The sequence below is a fragment of the Python bivittatus genome, unplaced genomic scaffold, assembly GCF_059951505.1.
Source record: "Python bivittatus isolate LINGU-HERP-01145 unplaced genomic scaffold, Pbiv_v1 ctg000320_np1212, whole genome shotgun sequence".
Lineage (NCBI taxonomy): Eukaryota > Metazoa > Chordata > Lepidosauria > Squamata > Pythonidae > Python > Python bivittatus.
The window spans coordinates 8044652-8054427 of record NW_028277052.1 but is presented as its reverse complement, the minus strand read 5'-3'; the positions used below and the strand labels follow the sequence as shown (position 1 = coordinate 8054427).

Genomic DNA, 9776 nt, shown 5'->3' with positions numbered 1-9776 from the left:
TCCCAGAATTCCCCAGCCAGCCATGCTGGCTGGGGAATTCTGGGAGTTGAAGTCCACTCATCTTAAAGTGGCCAAGTTTGGACAACACTGGCCTATGGCTTACACACACACAATGTTTTCGCCAAGGAGTGGCCGCAGCCAAGGGCCTGGCGCGCTCTTGAGGGTGGGGCAGAGTGAAACCAGCAGCTGCATCGGTAGTGGGGCTCCCAGATCTGGACCCTGAGAACCTGGAGTTACCATATTGTCTCTTTGCTGCAAACTGGTGTTTGCCGTAGCCTGTAGGGCAGTGTTTCTCAACCTCAGCCGCATTAAGATGTGTGGACTTCGACTCCAAGAACTCCCCCAGCCTGAGAAACCGAGGCTGCCCCTTCCCCACTCAGTGCCTAGCTTCCTCGGGGACCAAGCGCAGGCTGCGCGGCGGATCATGACCAGGCCTGGTACATGAAAGACAAAAAGAGACCCTCCTGACCAGAGACCCTCTTGCACAGAAGACAATCCTCCTGCTGACATTTTTCATTGCCCTCATCTTGTCCTGGGTAGAAACAGCTGAGGGATAGGCCTTCCTCGCCAGCCAGGGAGCCGAGGATCACTGGGTGGCTAGGTCCCCCCTCCTCCAAAGAAACATCTGGGCGAGGGGGAGGCCGATTAGCCCCTTAGATCAGCCAGAGGGGAAGTTGCTGCAAGCAGATGTTTTTTTCTCCTCTAACATTCACTCCTGGGACAGACTGGTGGTGGCAGAAGCAAGTTATTCTGATCCGATCTGTTGGGTATCAAATATCCCTTGGCATTTAAGCAAGCCCCCCCCCCAACAGAAGACCCTCCAGCCCAGCGTTTCCCAAACGGTGAGGGGTGCCTTCCTTGGGGAGGCGCAGACGGAGTGCAGGGCAGGCGTGAAGAACCTCTTACAGCGACCTTGGTGACAATAAATCCGCCTTTCTCGAAGCATGGCTTTCGTTGTTCATTTGTGTTCATTTTGGCGTTCAGATTTTTAGGGGAGGTGCGTACCTTAAGATCACACAGAGGGAAAGACAAACAGTTTAGGAGCCTCTGCTCTGGCCCCAAACCGGACGTGAGCGTTTGCTTAGAACGCTTTTATTTTTCTAAACTGGAGAATTAATTGATTTCCTTCCTGTGCTTTTCTGTGCTCCCTTTCCTTTGTCTCTTGTTTAAGCGCCAGCCTCTCTCTCTCTCTCTCTCTCTGCTTTTATTTATTTGAGCTGCTGAGGAAGATAATTATCTGAAAGGTAGGGTAAAAATAAACTTTCTCCTTCTGAGTGCTGGCACTATTCCTCCTTCCTATCTAGGCCTAGGGTATTTCTATGGGGGGGGGCAAATTAAATGTCCTGTTCAGCTCCCACCTGCCTCCTGAATGGTTCAGTGCAGGGAGGATTTCGGCCCTTCCTTTTAACTGCCAGCTGGAACCAGCTCAGAGGTAAGAATTCCAGAAAAATCAGCACCACCCTCGGTATTAACCCGGGCATTGTGATGCACACACAAACAGAAACAATCCGGATCTGTATTTGGGAAGATTTCTGGTGGCTGAGATCACCCTCTTTCCAGATGGTCCAGCAAATGGGTAATAAAGCTTCTAGTAAGGAGGGCTGGCCCAGCGCCAAGCCCTGCTCCCCCTTCTGAACATTCCTCCGCAAAGAGGGCTGCACCACACATCCACCCACAGACCAGCATGGCCCTTCTCGCCCCCACAAGAACGGTGCAATTTTGAATTCCAGGCAGCAGATCCACATCAGAGTTTGAAGGCCTTATGTTGCATTTGAACTGATAACACTGTTGTTGTTGTTGTTTTTTAAAAAGACGGATCAGAAGGTAGGGCGACCAGATCCGGGCTGCAAAAATCCGGGTGAGCGACAGATGGCAGCAAAGAACGATTTCCGTATCTCTTCAGAGCCATCTAGCGGCGCTCTGAAATTGTGCAGCCCAGATCTGGTCGCCCCACCCTAAGGAAGCCCGGCGGCGGCGGCGGCGGCGTCCACGCTGAGCATCCTGGGAGTTGTAGTCCAACAGTCTGGCGGACACCAGGTCGAGGCGCGCGTCCTTACTCCGTCCTCTTTGGCCGATAGGGGGCTCTACACTATTTCACGTTTATTCAGCCTGCCAGCACGAGAGGACGCTCGCGATTGGTGGATGGCTCCAATGCAATGTGGCGACGGGATGAGAAATGTCCTGTGATTGGCCAAGCTTGGTCCCCAAGCAATGGAGGCCCAAATCCAGAGCGCGGAGGTGTGTTTTCCCTCCCGCCGATCTTTTTTTCTCTAAACTCTCTGCTTAGCGCTGTAATGTGGCCTGGGTGTCCCGCCTGGAAATATTTTTGGAATCACTCCTTTAGACAAGCATGACTGCGAACCAATCATCTCATTGCATTGGCAGCTGTTGCTAGGCAGATTATGCTAATGAGCCATGGGCGGTCTTTCTCCCCCCCTCCCGTTCTGCAGCTACCATTGTGAGGTGAGGACAGGTGGGCGGGGATGGTCTGTGGTGAGGCCCTAGGAACCGGTCTGGACACGACACCGTCACCGAACCCCCTCAGGTAAAACGATGGACCGGCCCGGAGAACGAGTTTGGCTCAGGGTTTCGGCAAGGCCCCATCAAGGGTTTTTGGGGGTTGTTGTTTTAGTCGCACCCAAGATGGCGCCGGGATCGGGACAAACCGTTTGCTCCCGCGGGTGGGGGAAGAGGTGTAGGGCGCTGCCATACCCCCCTCCCCGCCGGAGAGGTACAGTCCGCTTCCCCCTCCCCGCCCTAATCGGGATACCCCATCCGCCCCAGACGGGGGGAGAAAGAGCTGCCCCAGCTGGCCCTCCCCCCTCCCTGCTTGGTATCGTCCGGACCCCGGCACCTCACTGGACCGGGGGTGTCGAAGCCATTTTAATGCCCTCTCCCCAGCGCTGTGGGCCTTTCCCCAGCCGAGGGCTGCCCGTACTCCTTCCGCGGTTGGACCTCTCGCCCTCTGGCCGGCTTTCGGCTTTCCTTCCCCTTCGGCGGCGCCGCGGCCGGCGCCGGCCCGCGTCCCCCCCTCCCAGAGTGGTTGGGGCGGCCGGGGATGACCGTTGGGCGCGGGCTCTCGGGGCTCTTCGCGCCCGCGGGAGCCGGGGCCCGGCGGCGCCTCCCTTTCCTCAGCTGGGCGGGGGGGAGGGCCCGGCCGCCCCCGCGGCCCCTGCCCCAGCTCGCCCGCGCGGTTGCGCGCGCGCCGGGGCTGCGTTTCCACGTGCTAATGCGCGCCGGGGCTGGTCAAGCCCCGGGGTGGACGAGGCCCGAGGCCAGCCGCCGGGCGGGTTGAGGCCAGAGCGGGGAAAGCGGCTGTGGAGCTCTTCCAGGGAGGAGCGCGCCCGGCCCCGTCCCGACGATTGGGCCGGCGCGTTGGGCTCAGCCACGACTCGCGGAGCCGTGTTCGCTTGAGGAAGTTGCAGTTGGCCGAGGGCACGCGTGGCGCTGGGCCGCAACTGTCTGCATAGTAATAAGACCCCGCGTTGCAGCAAGGCCAACCAGCTGCCTTGGGGCTTAAGGTGCGCGTCCAGCCTATGGACGTGCGCGCTGTTGCGTGATCCCATCGCTCTGTATCCAGGATACACTGAAAAAGTGCAGCTCGCCTCTTGCCTGTCTGCCAGCCTGAGCACCCAGCGCCGACCTTTGTCCGAGCTGATGGAGTTGGAAATCCAAAAGATCTCAAGGGGACTGACCCTGGAAGCCTGCCCTGAGTTGTTAAGGGAGAGAAGCTAGGCTTGCTTCAAGCCCCTTCTAAAGGAGGACTTTCGACTTTCCCTTGACCTTGGGAGCTGTGGCTGTTGTTTGCCCTTGAGATGGGGGACTGGAGGCTTCTGCCCCTGCTTTACCAGAAATTAATATTTAGGGTGCAGTTAGAAAAGCTGCTCGCGTACGGGTAGACATCACCGTTTGACCACCAAAGGCTTCCGTGTCCCAACCGTTTTTCCGTTTTAAAACAATGTATCTTGCCTTTTCACCACAGTACTATAAATGAAGGCAACTTATATTTAAAAAATCCATTTTATAGTCTGATAGCAGCTTCCAGCTTCTTAGTGCTAAAGCGAATAGTCCCAATAGTCCCATCCATGTCCAATTGCAAGGTATAGGTAACTTCCTATTTTGCTTATGTATTTATGTCATTGATATATTGCTGAAATTTGCATAGACTCTTAGCAGCTTACAACAATAAAACTAAAAAGCAAGACAGCAGTGCAATAATAATGTGCTACAACAATACCAATGACAGACCTCCATCATTTCCCAAATGCGCTCTGGAAAAATTCTTATTTTGCTAGCTTCTGAAAGGTCATGGACAGATGGGGGCAGGAGCTGACCTGAACTCAAGGAAAAGCTTTTGCATGACATAGGTCCCCAACAGCAACACCTTGTGTACAAGCCCCTGCCCCTTTAACCTCTTGGTAATGCTGGACTATTAACAGATGTTGTCAGCAAGTCTACACTGGATAAATCAATTCCACATGGGGAGCCAGATATGACTTTATGGGTTAGGCTCAGGAATTTGAATTGCACTCAGAAACCTGTTGGCAATCACGGCTCATAGCACAGAATTACGTAGCTATGACGACCTTTTATTCATCAGCAGACAACCCATTATTATATATATAATGTAACCAATTACAGCTCCCAGTTGTTTTCAAAGGCAGCCCTTTGTAGCCTGCAGTACAGTAGTTTAATCATGTGGCGATAAATGTATGAAATGTTGCCAGGGCCTCCCATTCCAGGTAGGGCTACAGAAAGCACATCAGCCAAAGCTGGGTGAAGGTCCTCTGGCCCAGCCTCCATCTACTTATCTAGGGGTAGCAGTGAGTCCAAGATGACACCCAAGTTATGGACCTGTTTCCTCAGTGGAGAGCCATCCTGTCCAGAGTTATAACTGGAACTGGCAGATGATTTTTCTGAACAAACAGCAACTCCATCTTGCTTGGGTTCAGCTTCAGACTTTGTACCATCCATATCCTAACTGCCTCCACACAAGGTATCAATGTTTCCATGGCATCTGCAGCTTGAACATGAAAAGCTGTGTATCATCTTCCTGTTGATGAACCAACAGATGACCTTTTATGGAGAGGTTGAACAGGAGGAAGAGGACAATACTTCTGTTATAGTGAACTTATTTTTATCTTGATTCCGTATTCCAGATGAATAGAACTGGAGCCAAAGAAACTTAAGAATAGAGATGAATTTTTATCATGGCTTAGTGGCAGTTTTCAGACAACTTCCTGACTTGAATGTCCAGGTTTTTTTCCTGTAATTCTGTGTTGCATCATGGATAACTGGTGGTGTGCTTCAATTGTAATTGGCATATTGTACTTTTCTGTTAAGATGCAAACAGATCCTCAGTTCTAGTAAGCTTAATCACCTTCCTACTAATCTGCCTTGAAGCACAATGTTATGTAGAGTTTTTCCATGTGCAGCGTTAAATAATTTTTGAAATGAATTCAACAAGTATAAGATGGCTTGTGTCATCTCTCTGTACTAAGTGCTCCATTACGTTCTTACGTCCAAGCCTCTTTAATGGAAAGAGAAATTACATAGATTTTGGCATCTCAGTGAAAATTGCTAGCTCCTTTTGAGAATTAAACATCTGGTAGATATGTTCATCACTGTACTCTGTCACTTCAGGATATTTTCACTATATTTATGGAAATAAGCCCATTATCATTTCTGGAGGTTGGGTGTAAATTGGATGATTTTAATAAAAGTGTTATGAAAGGGAGAAAGAGCGCAACACATGGTGTTAAGTACTGCAGGCACATTCGACTGAATGTTACACATATTGACTATAGTAAATTTATTTATCAAATAATCCATTTGCCACAGATGGAAGTGACAAGCCATTGCATATATCACCCACCTTTTATGTGGGATAAGATGAAGCAAGTATCTCTGCTCTGAGCTAAACAAACCAACATACTGCTCGAAGGTAATAGAACTATGAGACAAGGAGAGTCATATCTTACAAGTAGACTGTGTTATGTGAATGGAACAAATGTGCATATGTCTGCAAATGCTGCATGTTACATTCAAATTTTGTATTTTGTAAGAATTTGCAATGTAGGCTAGCATTATGGAGAATACAAAGAGGAAAGATTATTTGAGAGCTAAAGGATCAAAGTTGGATATCCTTTCATATACAGAGAAAAAGTGACTAGTTAGATACTGTTTGTTTAGGACAAATCTGGCACCTCTAGTTGAAAGTTCTTAAATTAAAGAACTTGGAGAGATTGGCTGGGTTTATATATCCTGCTAAGCCTTGGTTTCTTCATTATTTGTTGGGCATGCTAAAGTTGATTGGGCTTATTAGTATGCTGGGCTGTAAGCCACAATATTCAAACTACAGTTGGTGGCTTAACCTGTACACCGAGCCAGAAGCAATGTACGTTTCGTTTTAAGGCAATATGTGAATCAGATAATTCCAATAATTGGGACCAGAAGTGGTCTGTTAATTTCATTTATTTAGGAGTAGAAGATGGGAATGAGTAACCACAGTTGGAGGATAATGCTCAGTGTAAAGGGTAAAGACCATTAAAAGTCCTTTTCAGCCCTTCTTTGAGCTTTTTATATTTTACCAGAAAATGGTCATTTGTTTTCAGACATTTTTTGGCAATCATAACAACAAATAAACAGTAAACTGTCAGGATGGCAAGTGTTGTGATGAAGCTTATATATAAAAATACAGAAAGATGAACAAAGATGTTTTGGAACATCAGTTTCTATTTGAATACCTTTTCATAATTTTTCATTTTAAGGGCTAAGCGATTATGTGATTTGCTTGATTTTTAGCATGTGTGAACCCAGCCATTCGTGGTTCATTCAATAATCTACAACTAAGCATGCACCATGGCTTAGTGCAGTGTGTAAATCCAGCCAATGGATTTAGTGCAGTGTGTAAATCCAGCAGTGTGGAAATTCCAGTGGAAATTAGCGAGAAAGTTGATCCTCAATATTTGCACCAAAATTTGATTGCTGATCCAGTCTTCTGTTGTTGGGCTTTGTCCTGATTTAGGCTGTGTTTGCATAATAAGCTCATTATAGGAATAAGCCATATTTGACAAAGTTTACATGACATCATGAACTATAGTTTTTTAGTTTTCAAAGACTAAGTTCCCATAACATGCTAAACCACAAATAAGCAAACCCTATTTTAATTTACCATGTGGTGTGAATCCCCCTCTTCTATAGACTATAATGCAGTATATCTCATTGTACTTATAATAGATAAAACCGATTTTCTTTGTAAGTTATTCAAGTGTTTTAGGATTGAGAACAGGAGGAATATAAAAAAAATAGCGGTTCTCATAACAAAAGTGGTTAATGACATCTATTGCTTGTATATATATTTTATATTACATAGTTTTATCCTACCAATTGTTCAGATGCACACAAAATATATTATTATTACCTTTCCAATATGTTTCTGGCCACCTGCAGTTATTGCCACCTCTACATACCAAAATATATCAAACTTGCGAAGCAGTAATCTTTTTAAAATCAGATAATTATTTATTTCCATCTGAGGAGAATATTGGTAGACATTGATTTTGTGTGCTAAAAAAGATTTACTCTGTGACTGAATAGTAGATGTAAAATCTTTCTTTCTAATACAGTAGTATTTACCTTTTTTTCTTTGTTAAATCCTGTGCAAATAAGATGGTTAGCAGACATAATAATTTTGGAATAATTGAAAGTGTTTGACTCTTGGAGAGAAATTATTTCATTATTGCCAGTTCTAGATATTCTAATAATGTGAGCAATGTAGAGTCCTCCACAATCATGAACTTGCCTGAAAGTAATTAAGGGTTTAGAGACATAGTAAGTAGTGCAATTGAACAGAACATAACTTAATCATGCATCACTTTACTGGATTAGAAGAGAAGGTTTTTGTGTGTGCGTGTGCTTTGAATTGCTGACTACCTTGTTTTAACTAGCAGTTGCTTTAGTGCTGGTGAAATAAAATAGTGGACTTTCTTCATTGTTTTGATGGAACCACAGAACAATGACTATATACAGTATTTGATATACTGTATTTTTGTTGTGATAGCCTGAATGTTAAGGTAACTTTAATCTCTGTATAAAACTCAGAGTGTGTTAGTTTTGAAGTAGTGTTCCTTTCACGCAGTCAGCTATGTTTTCAATCAATTCATATTGATTCATAAATACACATGTACCTCAACAGATAGGCCTATTTTGGAAATAATCAGGATTTTTAAAGCCATCATTTCTTAAACTCTGGTGACTGGTTTGCACATAGCATGATTAAATCACTCATTCTGATTTAATGTTAAGTCATAATGAGAAATTTATTGAGTGACATCACAGTAAGCTAAAACCAAACATAGGCCTTTGTGAGGCTTCTTCAACTTGGCATACACTAGACATGTCAGAACTACAACTCCCAGGATTCCTGTCCAACCTAGGCAAAGCTAGGAATTTGGGAGTTTGTTCCAACTCAACTAGAGGACACCCAGTTGAGGAGAGCAGCTTTAGCATTCTGTGCAAACTAGCCACCCATAATTCTATTATCTGTTGTTGCTCAGTCCTCATTGTGTTACTTTAGAGGACCTGTTCAGTATCCCAGATTTGTATTGCTGCCAAGCAAGCATCAAGGGTGGCCATGTGCTCAAATAGAAGCAGCTGGAATTGGGGAAGAGTTTCATCTTTTTACATGTAGTATTACGTAGTTCTATATGAACATTTTGGAACTCTTCCTCCCAAATGATTTTGCACAATTCTAGTACAGAAGTGAAAAAAATACTTCCGTTGTGATCAGCGGAATCTCGGTGAGATGCTGAATACAACAACTAACTTTAAAATGGAAAGCAGCTGGGAGGGAGCTGCCCTGTTGTTGCATCCCCTAATATTTCCAGATTCATCCAGTGGTTGCCCTTTGTGCCTGCATAGAAAAGAAAAGTGCTGCATTTGCAGTGGGATTGAAGTCGAATACTGTAATGGGAGCTTCAGCACATCTCTATTGCCTTAACAATAAGCCTTATTCCTCCAGGGCTCTCTGCAGATTATAAATACACAGACACACAGACACACACACACAATGTAGATTACAAGAACAGGAATTTTGTTAGAGAATAACCCAACCATTTTGCACAGCAGCATAATTGAAAAAACAAGCAACGTATGAGGTTCATTTCCACTATTCATTGATTATATGTGCTTCTACATGCACAAAATGCATATTTTTATAAATTATCCACCTGCCACCGTGCTTTGTAATACCAAGAAATGCCTACTTCTCTTTTTGTAGCGCTAATTGTAGTGCCTGTGGCCGTATACTGACTATTACATCCAGCCCAAAGCAACAATGCTGGAGTTCCTTGAAACAATATGAGTCCTTAATGAATGAGAACGTAGAGAACCGGCAGAAGTCATGACCCAGCAGGCAGGCAGTGAGGTTATAAACAGTAGCCCATTTCAGCACTTCTGCTGCTATGACAGATTCTCTCGCCAAAGGCTCTCTCCTTTACATAATACAATAATTAAATGAAACGTGGGATGTAGCTTTCGCGAGCAGTTGTAGTGCTGCCTCTAAATCCAATTAACCACTTTCATTTGAAAGGCTGAATGATAAGCCGCAATATAATTCCACGTACAAAATCAGCCTGTAATAAAATATGCTGTTGTTGCATCTGGCTCCTGGTGAGAGAAAATATTCTGGCCTTCAGCACAACAAAATAGCATTAATAGTCATTCCTTGAATTTGCTATGAGGAGCTGTAACCCCCTGCTCTTTGGCATCCTGGG

General features: G+C 45.6%; 1 protein-coding gene across 3 annotated transcripts in view; it reads left to right on the top strand.

Moving 5' to 3' along the window:
• The first annotated feature begins 2407 nt into the window (after window positions 1–2407).
• The window catches only part of PRDM10 (PR/SET domain 10), a 48116-nt gene continuing 40747 nt past the window's right edge, over window positions 2408–9776 (top strand). Inside the window, exon 1 of one of the 3 annotated variants that reach the window (XM_007437825.4) lies at window positions 2408–2545. The gene's annotated coding sequence lies outside the window, so the exon portion shown is untranslated. Of the gene's footprint in view, window positions 2546–2645; window positions 2732–9776 lie in introns of those variants that run through there. The other 2 variants (XM_088139038.1, XM_088139039.1) reach the window with 2 other exon arrangements.